This window comes from Balaenoptera borealis, assembly GCF_965194805.1.
Source record: "Balaenoptera borealis genome assembly, chromosome: 13".
Taxonomy (NCBI): Eukaryota; Metazoa; Chordata; class Mammalia; order Artiodactyla; family Balaenopteridae; genus Balaenoptera; species Balaenoptera borealis.
In genome coordinates, this window is record NC_138870.1 from 72,450,650 (window position 1) to 72,466,817 (window position 16,168).

Here is a 16,168-nt window from a genome sequence, read left to right on the forward strand (position 1 = left end):
ATCTACATTTTTACATGTACGTGTGTGTGTATATATACATATCTCTATATATTTTTTACACACACATATATGTATCTGTGTATGTGTATATTATTTGTATAGAAATTTATTTTTCTGGTGGAATGACTGCAAATATATTTACTTTGGATCTTCCTAAACGTATTTTTTTTTTCAAAATTCCATTCTACAAAAAAAATTGACTTAACTTGTATCTATAAAGTTTAAATCCACACTTTGAATGAAGACTGGAGCACCTCAAACAGACTATAGAGAAAATATTAGAGGAATGGGCTTATGTCACTTATGGATATATCTACAAAATCAGCATGTTGTTTGTCTTATTTAACAGAAAAATGACTGACCTCTCATTCAAAAATGTTTCTCTAATGTATACTGCATATATGTTATTGTAAACAGTTTTTTACACACAAAAGTGAGTGAGACATGGGTATTGCTCTTAGGGATCTAATAAGTAGAGAGTTTTATGTAATGTTAAAATAATTATAGCATGTGAATCATAATGTAATTATTACCACCCAGGAGCATATACATAGTGTTATAGCCACTCAAAGAAAGAAGGGCTAAATATGAAGTTTTGTGTTTTTATTTCCTTATTGTGCTGTTGTGATGGAGAGCAGCAAGGAAGCTTTTCAAGTTGGAAAAGCTTCCCTTCCTCTTTGAAATGAAATATCTATAGAAGTTTATTAAAATTTCATGCAGCAATTAAAGACATTTTGAAAGCATTATCTTTTTTTTAAAATATCAAAACTGTTGCACTTTGAAATGTGGGATGGTTAAATTTTTATAACATGAAAGACTACAAGAGCTTTGTTTTTGTTGAACATTGCAATATGGCTGTTTCAGCAAAAACATCCAAGTTAGGCACTAATTAAGTAAAAAGGGCCACCCATATAAAAGAATCTTAAATACCCCTGGAATTAAGGTAATTTATGTTTATGTAGGAATAATTAGCCCATTCCTAAGTTATAGAATGAAGAATATAAATTCATGTTCCAGAAACAACAATCTCATGTAGCATTTACTTTTAACTGTGAAGAACACAGTGAAAATATATTTGCATTTTTGAAAGATAGTCTAATTTCTTAAACTTAAAATTTGTAGTTATTCCATTTGGCAATTTCTGGGTATAAATTTTATTCATTTGCTCCTTAACATAGCTATCTCTAAAAGAGAAAAGAAAGACTTTCCTAAGATATTATGCTTTTCTCTCAGCAAAGGCAAATCTCACAAATTCAGAATATTAAGAAAGTTTTCCCTAATTCTACTTTTTCCTATTCCCACAGAATATAATACACTCCCCTAGTATTTATTATTCTTTTATTCTTACCATTTTACTTCTAACTTCCTTCACAAATTTCCCTGACTTTACTATGCATATTACTTCCTTCTGTTTTGTTTTTTTTTTTTAACTCAGTTTATATTCTCCTACATATTAATACATCCATAGGGTTTTAGATTTGGAAGCACAAAAACTTTTTATTATTGCACTGACATCATCTATAAAGATCCAGTGGTATGCTGGTAAATTGGCTCTCAACAGAAAAAAAAAAAATCCTGATTTATAGTATTTGCCAGTTTCTCTAGTGCAAGTATTCCCACAGTTTACTGATTTTAAGTTACCAAACCAGCTGACAAAATTCCTAAATATTTAACATTTGGCTTTCATAAGGTGATAGGAGCTCACTCAAGTATGTTGCAGGTATCCAACTATCTCTATTTAGAATATTTTTAGTGACCTGTAACTACTTCATGAAGAAGCTTATGTCCTGATGGGCTTCAAGTTTTAAAAGATCTCCCTTATATAGACTGAACATATTTTTCCCTGAAATTTACCTCTGAATTGGCATTAATCACAATTCAAAAGCTACAGAATGTAAATAGAAACTTTTTGCCATATGACGGTCATTCAAAGACTTTAAGGCAGCTTCTACTTCTATTAATGTCTTCTTTCACAGGTTAACCATGACTTTTTTTCCAACTGTTCCTCATGCCATGGTTTCCATAGTCCTTAACAACCAATTATATTCCTGGGGTGTACTATAATTAACTGTCAATGGGGTCTAGAAATTAACACATAGCTCCAGATGTGGTCTAGGCAAAGCAAAGGGGTAGAGAATTATTACTTTGCTTTCCCTGGCCACTATAATTTTGCTAATGCAGTTTGAAGATTCATTAGATATTTTTGGCTCCCGTATCACAGAATTATAAAACCAGCTTTATCCGCCCAAGTGTTTTTTTTTTTTTTTTTTACCTAAAATGCAATTAAGCCAGTTTTTTAAAAAAATCATCCTGTACTTGTCCAGCTAATTTCTGAACCAGGAATTTACTATTTCTTGCATTTCATCCTATTAATTAAGCTTTTCTTTTCAAATAACAATACTATTGAATTCATAGTCTATCAACCCCTCCTATCTTTATGTTTGTGATATTTTCAGATATAAAAGTATGCTTTCTCTGTTTTCATCCAAATACAAAATAATCTAAATTGTAAAGATGACAAGAATGAATGGAGAGCCTTCCTATGGGAAGCAGCATATGGAAAAAGCCTGTGCTTTAGATGTTTTCATTTTCTCCTGAGATGTTCTCTTTTCCTTCTCTGACATCCATCATTCTGAAATGAGGAGCTGTAGCCCAGAAAACACAATCAGATTTTTTGCATCATCTGGATGGACTTAATTCCAAATGCTTGTTTGTCTCCAAAACGCATTGTTCAATTAGATAAAGGGCTGACAACTCCACCTGTACAATCCAAATCCCCTACCCCCAAAATTTCAGACTTCAACCTAAGACTTCAAAGTAACTAAAGATATAATTCATGTTCCTTTCTGAGATATCACTTATTTTCTCATGACTCAGCAAGGGAAGGAAGCGGCTTGGGCTTTTTTTTTTTAAATAGGTTTTGTCAGATTGCTTCTTAACCCAGATAAGAATTTCTTGGAAGATAACACCTTTCCCAGTTAGCTGTGGGGAATGTTTGTGTAACTAACTCTATATACTTCAAGAGAAAATCACTAGTGCTTATTGTACGTCTTTTCTCCAGGAAATAATACCACTCTCTCTGTGCTTATTTGCACGTTCTATTTATTTTGTACACATCAATGTGAATATATAGTTGTATCAGCCTGTGTTGTCATATACTTTGAAGTGTGTGGTAAGCTTATCTCCTTACGTCACTTCTTAAAAACAAGATCTGTTTTAATTATTTTATATCTCACAAGGAACTGAAATTGCTTAACAAGTTTTGTTAATATGCTTGCGTATGTATCTTAAGTGAGAATTTTCTCAAGGGACTAACTAATATAGTAATGATTATAAGATTGATTAAAATCTCTCTGAAAACATCGCTGTTTCTTTACTGAAATAATAACAGTAACAACAAAGTTTTCTCCATCATTCCCAAATGAATTAGATATCAGAAAATAATTTCATCTCTAATTTTCATATTCTAACTGATATTTTAACAACCCCACTCCTCTTCTCACATACAACTTGGTCCTTCTTGCTTCTTGGTTTTATTGCTTCCACTTGTGATGCTTCTCTCTGTCCTTATTTTATCTATTCATGTCTCATATCAAACCCGGGCTCTAAGCAAAGCTTTTCTAGGAAGTCTGTCCTTATTAACCATGCCTGACCTTCATCAACCCTTTCTGTGCATTCTCTCAAGCACTGATGTAAGCAATGTGAAGCACTAAATCATACTTACTAATATGTTGTTGATATATTAACACTCATTATTTTTCCATCTTTGTTGCATGCCTCCCTACTTACATAACACCCTCTACCTGGGTATGGATGTTTCAATTTAATCATATAACTCCCTGCTCAGAGTGCTGCCAGGGCCTTTGCAATAAAGCTAAAACTTCTTTGAATAAGATATGAAACTTCTGACTGCTCTCCATCTTCTAGGCTCAACAGTTGATACACAGCTCCTCATATCCAAGTCTCCTGAGTTGCTCGATAAAGTTCCCAGAAACTGCTGTACCATTATTCTACACCTAGCGTGCTCCTGCCGCTTCCTGGAACGACTGAAATCTCTGCCCCTTTTGGAAGAACATGTCTTCATCTTTCAATATCAGGTTCAGCCCAAGTATACTTTCTTGATGAAATCCATCCTGTGTCCATAACCATAAGAAGTGTTCCACTTTTCCATTCAACTGTCTTTTCCACCAGCCATGACATTCTATAGTCAAGAGTCACAGAGCACGAGCTTCACAGTCACATAGACCTAGTGTGAATCCAGCTTTACAACTTTCAAGTTGTGTGATGTCTGATCTTAAACTTCAGTGTCCTCATGTGTCAGTGGGTATAACTTCTCCTTCGTAGGGTAGTTGTAAGGATCAGATGAGTGATACATGTGAAGAGTGCTTTGTAGTAATGCTGGCACAGAGTGAGCCCTAATAAATGACAGCTCTTGGGACCATAAGGTCCTTGAGACCAGGTCATTTTTGGAATCAAGGGTCTAATGCTTATAAGTGCTCAGTAAACATTTACTGAATGACTGAAGTGAATACCTCTATCACAGGGAAGCAAAATATTCCCTGAGGATGAGATTAAAGAGAAAGCAAGAAGCAGATTGTTTAAATCCTTTTTAGATTTAGTCCTTGACTTTAGGCCTGACTTATAAAATGACCCCGAGATTTTTACTAGGCTTTCCATACATTGATACATGAGTGATACGTGAGAAATGAATAGAATTTATAGGCAGAAGAGAGAGAAAGTTAGTATTAGAGATAAATATTTCAATTAAGAATATTTTTAGAGTTCTAATGAGACCAAAAGCCTTTTTTCAGGTGCTCACTCTTACATTAATTTTCAGATATAGGAAATGGTAGGAGGGAATCATTATTATGCATATATGACAAGTTCCTTAATAAAAACACATGGCAGTTGGAATTTTAAAAGGCCATAATAAAAATCAATAAGGTTGTTGAGAATGAGATATGCAAGCTGTTTTGTTGTGTTATAATTGAACCAGACTCAAGTTAAAAATAATATCCAAAAATACTAGGTCACTCTGGGATAATGTCTATAGGTAAAAGCTAACCAATTATATTGCATTTTGAAAGGCAAAAATACCAGCATTTATAAGTTCACAAACAAGTCTAATTATTTACATAGAACGTATTTATTATAGAGCAGATCTTCTTGTCTTTTGTTTATATTTTGAATAGCCTCCTAACGATTCTTCCCAGCTTCAGTCTTGACCTACCGGAAGGACTCCTTTGAAAATTTGGCCAATATAATTAACCTAAAGCATAGTCCTGATCATATCTCATCTCCACTCAATAATTTAAAGTATTCTCTGTGGCCCTCAGAGTAAAATTTCAACAATATGAGTGTGACATTCAACGGTCTTTACAATCAGGCCCCAAGCCCCATTTAGTGTACTTCTCTCAGCATATCCTTCAAAGGAAAAATAAAAACAAAAACTATTGACTTGGCATTTTCTGATACAACCCATATTGTGTATCCTCTAAGTTCTTTCTAGAATGTCCTTCGCCCTCATCTCTGCCCTTTGAATTTTAGGCAAGGCTATGAAGTCATTCTAGGTAGCGTTATGCACACCCTACTTTTTCTTCCCATCATATTTAGTTTGTATATCTCTTATAATCGCCACTTAATTTGTATATGAAAGACATTCTTGAAAATTGAAAGGTGATTAAAATTAAATCAAGTTGAATTTTCTCAAAAAATGGTAGAAAAATGAGTGAAAACATTTGTATTATTTTTCCCATATCACATGAAACTGAATAACACATAAATATTTATAGAGAAAAGTGAAACTTCAGATGACTAGTCTATAATCATGAATGTATTATTCTGCTTCTTCATTATAGAATTTCTTGCATCCAAGTATCTGTCATGCTGAAAGATTCTGCAGATTTAGCTCCTTCTCAGATTGCACTGGCATTGTCATGTATTACTCTCATTGCATTTTCAGTATGGTGAAGCAAATTGATAGCCACAGTACATTCTTGTTTGCTTTGTGTCTGATGAACCCTATTTTTCCTTCATGGTGATAACTTTCTAACAGTTATCATCAGAGGTCTTCCTTTTAAATGCATGTATTTTAATTATTTTTTAGTTTTAACTTAAAATAAAAATTAAAAGAAAAAGATCACTTGGGATAACTCTAAATTCAAAGACTATATTACCAAACAAAACAATGTCATCTGTCAAGGTCAGTTCCACTTAGGAAAGTACCTGTCCTCTTGCTCTGAGTAGTTATCTTGCTCTCTTCATTCACAGGGGAACTGGAATGAGTTCCTGAAAAGTACTGATGTTTTTAATTCACAAGATGTTGGTGGAGTCTCCTATTTTCTGAATTTCTCTTATTAATCTGAATGCACATTTTAAAGAAAGAAGGAAATATCATCACTACAGTATTTCAAAAAGCATATCAATTAATCATCCATAAATGAGAGGAAGGTATATTAGGATTATTATATTCTACCTTGCATTCTACTTATAGTTACGCATTTCATTCTCTCCTACTTGATTTGGAGCTCCTGTAGGTAAAATGCCTGCCTTCTCTATTTCATTTAGCACTGAAAGAACCAAATACTTTTCCTTATTAATAAGAGTGAGTACATTAAAAATGTTGAGTCAAATTTCATTTGATTAAATCTAATGACTGGATAGTTGTTTTGAGGAGAGGGGAAGTTTATTTATTTATTTTGTTGTTTTGTGACTATGCACTATAACATTCAACAAAAGGCTCGAGCAATTTAAATTTAGAAATGTGTACTGCAATCAACATTAATCTTTATCACAAAAATTCCACTACCAAAATTCCACCTCTCTCATCAAAAATGTCAAGTCTCATTGCTGTTAAGAAATGAGACATTCACGTAGAAATCAAATGATAAAACATATCAAGCACCTGCTGCCTTTAGGCAAACTCTAAATTAAAGTTTTCTATATTTAGAAATACTACATGTCTAAATAGCAAAAGTGTAAAATCATTTTGTTCGGCAAGATTTTCCCACTTCAACTTCTTGATGTCTAGATACATGTGTGAAATAAGTCAGTCAATCACCATTCACTGGCTATGTGACAAGTACCCTTCTATTAGAGGGTTCACAAATTTATCGATTGGTCTTCCTAGGGCCTCCTTCTGACTGTAAAGCTACTAAATTACAATTTTCATAAAGGTAAAATTGTAACATATAAAATAAACATGGGCCAAAGTTTTATTTAATTAATTAATTAATGAGGGAACCAGTAAGATGTTATAATCAATTCAAAGGAGAATTTGGCAATCGGACCTTCAGAAATGCTGAAATTAATTTGCTAGTAGAGTTAAAACTCCTTAATCTTCCATACAACAATATTAGGTCATATTTGATGTTATCCTTTCCATGGGGCAAAAATCAAGTTTCTTTCCTTGCTGGGCCATATTGATTTGCACTACTATCATTTTTTATAAGTTATCTTCTGCTCTTACAGAGATATAAAATGGCCTAATCGACAGAAAACCAGTTAAAGCTACACACCTTTATAAAATCAGTTAAAACCCAGAGGGTATACTAAAAGTGTATCTAATACTCTCCTTTGTCACTTCGGGTGTTTTTTTTCATGAAAGGGTGTCTAATTTTGGAATGTGATCTTGATATTTAATCTTTTCCAGGATTTTTTCTCAGTAGTGGGGCCTATTGCAGTTTGTTTTCACGTTATTCAACAGTATGATTAATTTTTTAAGTATATAAACTTTTTTTTTAACATCTTTATTGGAGTATAATTGCTTTACAATGGTGTGTTAGTTTCTGCTTTATAACAAAGTGAATCAGTTATACATACACATATATCCCCATATCTCTTCCCTCTTGCATCTCCCTCCCTCCCACCCTCCCTATCCCACCCCTCTAGGTGGTCACAAAGCACCGAGCTGATCTCCCTGTGCTATGCGGCTGCTTCCCACTAGCTATTTATTTTACATTTGGTAGTGTATATATGTCCATGCCACTCTCTCACTTTGTCCCAGCTTACCCTTCCCCCTCCCTGTATCCTCAAGTCCATTCTCTAGTAGGTCTGCGTCTTTATTCCTATCTTGCCCCTAGGTTCTTCATGACCATTTTTTTTTGTTGTTTTTTGGATTCCATATATATGGAATATATATGACATATATATGTGTCAGCATACAGTATTTGTTTTTCTGTTTCTGACTTACTTCACTCTGTATGACAGACTCTAGATCCATCCACCTCACTACAAATAACTGAATTTCGTTTCTTTTTATGGCTGAGTAATATTCCATTGTATATATGTGCCACATCTTCTTTATCCATCATCCCTTGATGGACACTTACGTTGCTTCCATGTCCTGGCTATTGTAAATAGTGCTGCAATGAACATTGTGGTACATGACTCTTTTTGAATTATGGTTTTCTCAGGGTATATGCCCAGTAGTGAGATTGCTGGGTCTTATGGTAGTTCTATTTTTAGTTTTTTTAAAATTTTAATTATTTATTTATTTTTGGATGCATTGGGTCTTTGCCGCTGCACACAGGCTTTCTCTAGTTGCATTGAGTAGGGGCTACTCTTCATTGTGGTGAGCGGTCCCCTCATCACATTGGCCTCCCTTGTTGCGGAGCACAGGCTCTAGGCCCGCAGGCTTCAGTAGTTGTGGCACACGGACCTACCTGCTCTGCGGCATACGGGATCCTCCCAGACCAGGGAATTGAACCCATGTCCCCTGCATTGGCAGGCAGACCCTCAACCACGGCGCCACCAAGGAAGTCCCTATTTTTAGTTTTTTAAGGAACCTCCACACTGTTCTCCATAGTGGCTGTATCAATTTACATTCCCACAACAATGCAAGAAGGCTCCCTTTTCTCCACACCCTCTCCAGCATTTATTTTTTGTAGATTTTTTGATGATGACCATTCTGACCAGTGTGAGATGATATCTCATTGTAGTTTTGATTTGCATTTCTCTAATGATTAATGATGTTGAGCATTCTTTCATGTGTTTGCTGGCAATCTGTATATCTTCTTTGGAGAAATGTCTATTTAGGTCTTCTGCCCATTTTTGGATTGGGTTGTTTGTTTTTTTGATATTGAGCTGCATGAGCTGCTTGTAAATTTTGGAGATTAAAGGGATATAAACTTTTGATGGGCAACACACTGGTTCAGGATTTAGCTTGATACCAGAATCATTCAATTTAGGAGGAGACTCAGGAATTTCTCATTCTATGACTTTTCTCAACTCAGTCCTTTTAAGTTAATGTTTTACCTTATTTTCTCTGCTTCTCTAGCTACTAAGGGTTTGTGATCTGGTTTAAACTACAGGTCTAAATTTAAAATTAAAAGGTTTTTCCAGTTCCCAAGATCAGAAACTCTTTCTATTTCTTTCTTAACTTCCATATCCAGAAGTTCTTTTAGTCTTATTGTTCTTAGGCCAGGGTAAATATCCTTGCTGTCAAATGGAGCTAAGAGTGGAGTGGAAGGGGAGTTCAAACAGATTTTCTCTAGCAGTGTATGTCAATGGATCACTTATTCCCTGATGAAAGAAAGGAGTAGTTCTACTTGTTGGGGTGGTGGTGAGGGGTAGATATATGCCTTTAGAACCACATCTTAACCAAATAGAATGATGACACTTTAAAAAAACACTTCAGAAAGCACCTTTCCACTTCAAATCAGAGGGAGCATTTGTACAGAGCTAGATTTCCAAGGAATCAACATGTGGGAGTATAGCTATGCAGGTGATAAACTTATTATTTTAGAGACTAATCGTATTCTATACTTGGTGACCTGAAGAATGACACGGCCAGATCATTTGCCAAGTACAGAAACATGGTTAGTCACTCCTTGAAACTATTTTCAAATAGTCAAATCACACTTTGTTTGTATAAATCAAATATGCTTTCATGTTCTGTTACTTAGCAGTGCTATCAAAGATGAATTAATGACAGGTAAGAATGAAGGCAAGGAGCCCAATTAAATGGCTATTTCAGTGGTTCAAGTAAGATTTAATGACAGCCTGAAACTAGGGCAGTTGCTATAGGAAAGGAGAGACAGTTCGAAAGCATAATGATCAGAATTTGGTGAATTAAGTGTGAAGGAAAATGTCGGGTGTAAGTCGACTGAAAGTTTTTTCTTCCAGAGGTTTATGGCTTTATTAACACAAATACAATGTGCACACGAGCTGTCTATTCACTTTCTTCGCTGTATATCCTGGCATTGGAATTGGAGACTCTGATGACCATCTGGGCTGCTCTTTCCATAATGGCTTTGTGGTTCTTGGAGGAGACATAAGGAGCAATCTCAGCAGAGTAAGATTTGTGGCACATCAGTAGCACTTCAAGGACCAGAAACTTCTGAAAGTCACTGAGCAGCATGTGCGTTGTTTTCATCTTGTTCCCATAACCAATGTTAGGCATCAACATCTCTGTAGACAGAGTTTTAATTAATTGAGGTTTTGTACCTGAATAATAGGTATAGGAAACAAAACATGATGTAAAATTTGACCTTGATCATGTTGAGTTTGAAACACTATTAACTGTTCTGGAAGGTAGGTTCAGAGTCTAACCTGGAAATACACATTTGAGGCTGTTGAGCTTACAGGCTTTAGTTAAAACCATGAGTGATGATATTGCCAAAGAGGGCGTGTGCATGGAAAGAAAAGACTCATCATTAAGGGAATGATACTTGATAATAGAGCCAAAAAGGAAACTAGGAAAGATGAGTCAAGAGTTTATTGAGAAACTGTGGAGAGGTAAGTCGGTGTCAATTGAATCATTGGAAATAGTGTTTCATATTGTGAAACATACATATTGTGAACATATATATACATATATACATATATACATTGACATTATATATATAATATCTATGTCTATATCTATATCTACATCTATACCTATCTGTCCTGAAGGCAAAAAACCAATAGAAATTGGGAGAAGTTAAATATATAGGAAAAGAAGATAAACTTGTAGGTAAAAGCTCCTGGAAGAAGAAAATTTAAAGCTTATGCAAATATAAATCATTTTATACAAAGTGGGCAAGTAGCTGAGTTAGTTTGTGCCTGATGACCTCAATCTTATTTAAAAAATGCAGGTAAGCTTGTTAAATATGTTGAGGGTAGGCTTTGTGTAAAAGTTTGAAGAGAAAGATAAGTGTATGAAAGGTACTAAAAAGAAAGGAAAAAGTAACTGACCAAGAAAAATAGAAGAATGGTTGAGTGTTTCTGTAGTCCCACTGAAATGGGATTCCATTCATTTATAGTGGCTTAAATCTAGGCAATTCCATGATTTTCTCCAGTAGTGGCAGATATGTGTATTAAGAGGTTGAGAATACTTGTTAGGGTGAGGCTCAGTGATTAACCAAACATCTAGGTATATCAGAGAAGAAAGTTTAATATGAAAATAATATACCGGGGAAAAAAGGACCAGAAGTCAAAGAGTAGCTTATGGAAGTGAGGGTATGAGAGAACAGGGATGTTAGGAGATGGGAAATTTGAGGTTTATTATTAAAGAAGTGAAATTGAACTGAATTTGACTGGGTTTAAAGCAATAACAATCTGTGAAATCAGGCCTATTGGTAGGTCCTTCTTCTGGACTTTGAAATCACCACAATAAATAATAAAACATGGGATAGGGAAAAATATTGATTCAGATACCAAAACCTTTCATCAATATGAGATAGTGACTAAAAGATTTTTAGATTATTGTAAAAAAGGAAAAATAGAAAATGATGTATTCAGAGGTTATGAACTTCAAATAAAAAGAGAATATTGCATGAGAGTAGAGAGTAAAAGTTTGGAAATCAGTAGTGATAATCACCCTTACAGGCCTTATGGTATGTGGGAAAACAAATATTTACTTTTGGGGAAAGATTTAAGAGAAGTGTTCTTTTAGTAAGGCAGGTAGAAAGCAAGTATTAAGAATATTGTTGAGAAAGAGTTGGCTTTTTGTTTTGTTTTGTTTTATGAATCTTTTAAAATATTAGACTAGTAATTCATTAGGCATATTTGAAAGGTGTGGGAAGGAAGGTAAGAAGAACAGTTCTATGTGAGAGGAGATTGGGTAGATAATACATAAAAGAGAGGTTTCCACAGTGAATGATGATCAAGATGTAAGGACCAAGGTTATAAAGCATTTTGCAATGATATGGTCATAAAGTTTGGAACTGTAATGTCAACTTGGGCACAGCCTCCTTGTGTCTCAGTAAGGGAGGCTCACATGGAAGCTAAGGCTTTTGGAGTGAGAGTTGTTGGAGTTTGAGTCTAGAGCATAGTGTTGGCCTTTATGAACAGTTTTCAGATGTTCCCCTTTTTACCACTAACCATCGTCATATAGTGTGATTTTCTCTTTTATCCCAGATCCTCTTTTGAGCAAGTTCTGGCTTTCTCAGTGTTCGTAATGTGGTACCCAGAAATAGCATACATAGTTATGTTCTGACCTAAACACAGAAGAGGACTAAGATACCCCCCAATGCACATATGAGTATCTGTGCAGGGCAATACTGTGTTAGCTCCCTTGACACATTGTGCTATTGACTTAGATCAAAGTAACTCCCTATAGAGCCCAATACTTTTCTTTTTCAATATGATATATATGTATTTTAGATTTGATCATACTGTAATTATTATTTGGCGTCATGATTTCAACGTACTGATTTTCCTTCCCAATGTTGTGTTTTGAAAATTTTGATAACTTGGAATCACCAATGTTAATTATAAATGTGAAATAAGGCATAGTCAAAGATACAGTCTGTGGCATGATATTAAAGATCTCTTTTCAAGTCGACATCCATTATGTGTAGTGCTTTGTTCACTTAAAAACCACTTAACCATAAACCGTTATCATCCTTCCCAGATTTATGTATTACCTATAAGTGTACCATGAAAACCTTTGCAGGCAGCTTAATTAGTGCTATGCAGTCTCTTTACTTGAGTCCAAAAATCCCATAAATCTGCACTTCCTAGAATTTCTATGGTGTGATGAAACTATTTTGTTAAATCCACCCTTTGAAGGCTCTTGTTTCCCTATTCCCCCAATTCTCCTTGACACCTCTCACAACTCTAAATCTTTGGTCAGTTTTCTTGAGACAAGTATTTTAACTAAAGATTTTAATAGAAGGTTTCTAGAGTTGTTTCTGACTGGAGAGACTGTGGAAGATCTTGGAAAATAATAGAAGCTAGTGCCTGACTTATAAATAGCCTAAGACGATAAATATCTTTCTGTCCCTCAAGACTCATTCAAAGTCATTTATTCAACAGAGGACTTACTCTGTCCTATTTCTATTGAGGTCACTTTTTGTTGAATATTGTAGGTACCAGGCACTGAGCAGATACTGGAAATCCAAAGGTGAATACAATTTAGTTTTCATCCTTAAGGAGCTCACAGTCTAATGACAGAAATAGATATTTAAATAGATACTGCATGGTAACAGGTGTAAATAAAATGAGAATAGGTAAGACCTGAAGCACGTACCAGCTGGAACCTAAGTCGCTGGAACCTAAGTCTAAAAAAGTCATAGTGTTCTCAAATTAGTAATAGTTATATACAGTTTTGTCTGAAACTTTCCTCATTACATAGAACATTCTGTTTTGAGGCAAACACTTCAAGGAAGCATTTCGTCAGACCAGTATTGGCCCACCGACATGAAACTGCCACCCATACCTATATTCATCAACCAGTTATGTACCTTTTTGTTGCAGTTGTCTACTTGGGCTCAGTATAATACAGTCAGAGCATTCCTGGGCATAACTCAGAATACTAATTAGCAATCCAGTTCGGTCTCTATTTCATACGAACCTAAGGTCTGTTTCTCCACATATATTGTTCAGCACAAAGGAAAAGAAAATAAATTCATTGCTTTGTGGATGAGAAAGCAGGCCTAGGCTTGTTGACATCTGTCTGTGGCTTCCTTCCAAGCACTTACTTTCAAAAGCCAGATCTCTATCCTTTTGTTGATTTGAAAAAATCAAAAACAAATAAAAAAGCTATAGGAAACTTCCTTTGTGGAGGAAGAAACCACGTGTGAAGAATTTTCATCCACCATGCACTGCCAGTGTTAAGTCTAAGTATTGAGGGCATCGCCTCATGATTGAATCTGCCTACAAGTGATTAAGGCCATAAATTACATAAAGAAAATGAGCATACTGCTAAATAATTGCTCCAACACTAATTCTACCCTGTTACATCTTGCTAGAAATTCTTTGCCATCCATGCAATCCTATCATGTTTATTGCAATTTTGAAGCCTGGTCTAATAAGATTTTTTTTTTCCCCACTATATCCTACTCCTTTTTTACCTTTAAGGGTCATAAGGACTGGGTAATGAAAACTTTTAAATTACTCTGCAATTCCTGCTTATGAGGTGGTCGAAACTACCCAATTTTGTTAGTACATTAAAAAAGCCATATGAAAGAATTAAAGTTATATGTTGTGATGCTAGCGTCCCTATTACAATATTCTTTTTGGTTTCTATGAAAGGCCTTTCATCCTTAGAACTACAAACTTAAGAGACATTCTGCAGTGAAATAAGTTCCTTTCATGTTTCAAACATCAGACTGATTTACAACTCCCCATTGACATGAAGGTGCTCAAATTATCCCCCCACCCATCTTTCTTTTCAAGTTTAAGATGAACTAAGTGAATTTGCCTTTGGTGTTTTATAATGTCAATGAACTTTAAAAAGCTTTTGAACAAATGGTATTGCCTAGGCAGCCACCTGGGACTAGATCATCAGTTTCTTTGTGTTTCTATTCAATTGAAACTATCTCACTGATTCGGGCAGGGCTCCCCAACCTGGGTGCCTACATACTTCAACCATCGCCAGCACTGTTCCCAGGAAGCTTGCCCAACTGCACTTTCCTTGAAGATCAGTTCTCTTATACGCCTTTCTCATGAAGAAGAATTACCACCAGCAGATGGGCTTACTACTACAAGGAGGATTTGGGCCCTCCTTCAAGTGAAGTCTCCACCCTATCAAATAAATCTCTTTCTAAGGCTCCTGTTGCGTACATGAAATTTTCGCAAGAGCCCTGCTAAGCCCCATCCTTTTACACTAGCATGGCTGCCGGCTACCCATGTCCCATTCAAATTAGAAACTGTCGCATCCTCCTCTCCTCGGGCATCAACAGATTTACGCACAACCACTGCTACTTCAGTTGCTCTGCAGCTAAATTGCCTCTGATGACCAAAAGTTGAGCTTGCGCATGAAGTAAGACTTTCAAAGCTTGAGCCTTAATTCACCAAACAGGGACAGAACATAACTAATATAAAAATAATAGTTCTTTTCAATTCTGGGGTATTATTAGCTGTCACAAACAAAGCCGGCTTGGGCCTGTATCTCTCAGGAATGACGGACCTTGAAATAAACACGTGCTGCTTCATGAATATGTTGTTGAATCTTGAGAATCATTTTTTTTTTTCCAGGGGTGATGCTGTTTAGAAGAAACTAGATGGTGCTCTCTTGAAAGGTTTAGCTATTTATAGGCATGCCATGTTAAAAGTTTCTTTTCATAATAAAGACTATAATAAGCATATCTGAAAAGGCACAAGCCTCTCTAAACAATTACACTTAAAACAGTTTTTGAAAGTTAAGTAGAATTTACTGCTTTAACAGGGAACTCAAATGTTACCATTCTGATTTTTCCTAACATAGTTAAATGCAATTTCTCTTGCCCAGCAATAGTATATTTGTTTTTTTAGCCTTCATTACACTCTTTTATCATACTTAATCTTTTTCATGCCAATAATCATTGTCTAATTACAGTCTGATACAAATTAGATTTGTAACCTGGATATTTGAATAAATAACTGAATTGTATTTTATTATAAACAACTGTGTTTCACAGTTTATTATGTTGTTTTATATGCCTATAGGTAGTTATATACTAACTAAATTATGGAAACTTTAAAATGAGCTGACAATACTTTTTTAATGGAATATAACTATAAAAATAGAATGGTTTGTTAATCTACTTTCAACCATATCTTATTGGACATATAATATTTTCACAAATAAACGTTTCTTCCTGAATCCAAATATGTGCTAAACACACAAGTAGCCTGAAATCTAAATTGTCATGATTGAATTCCTAAATTATAGTTTTTAAGAACTGAGCTTGAACAGAAAACTATTTCAATTAAGAAAAGGTCATGACATTGTTAGGGAAAAAAAATTTTTTTCTCCACC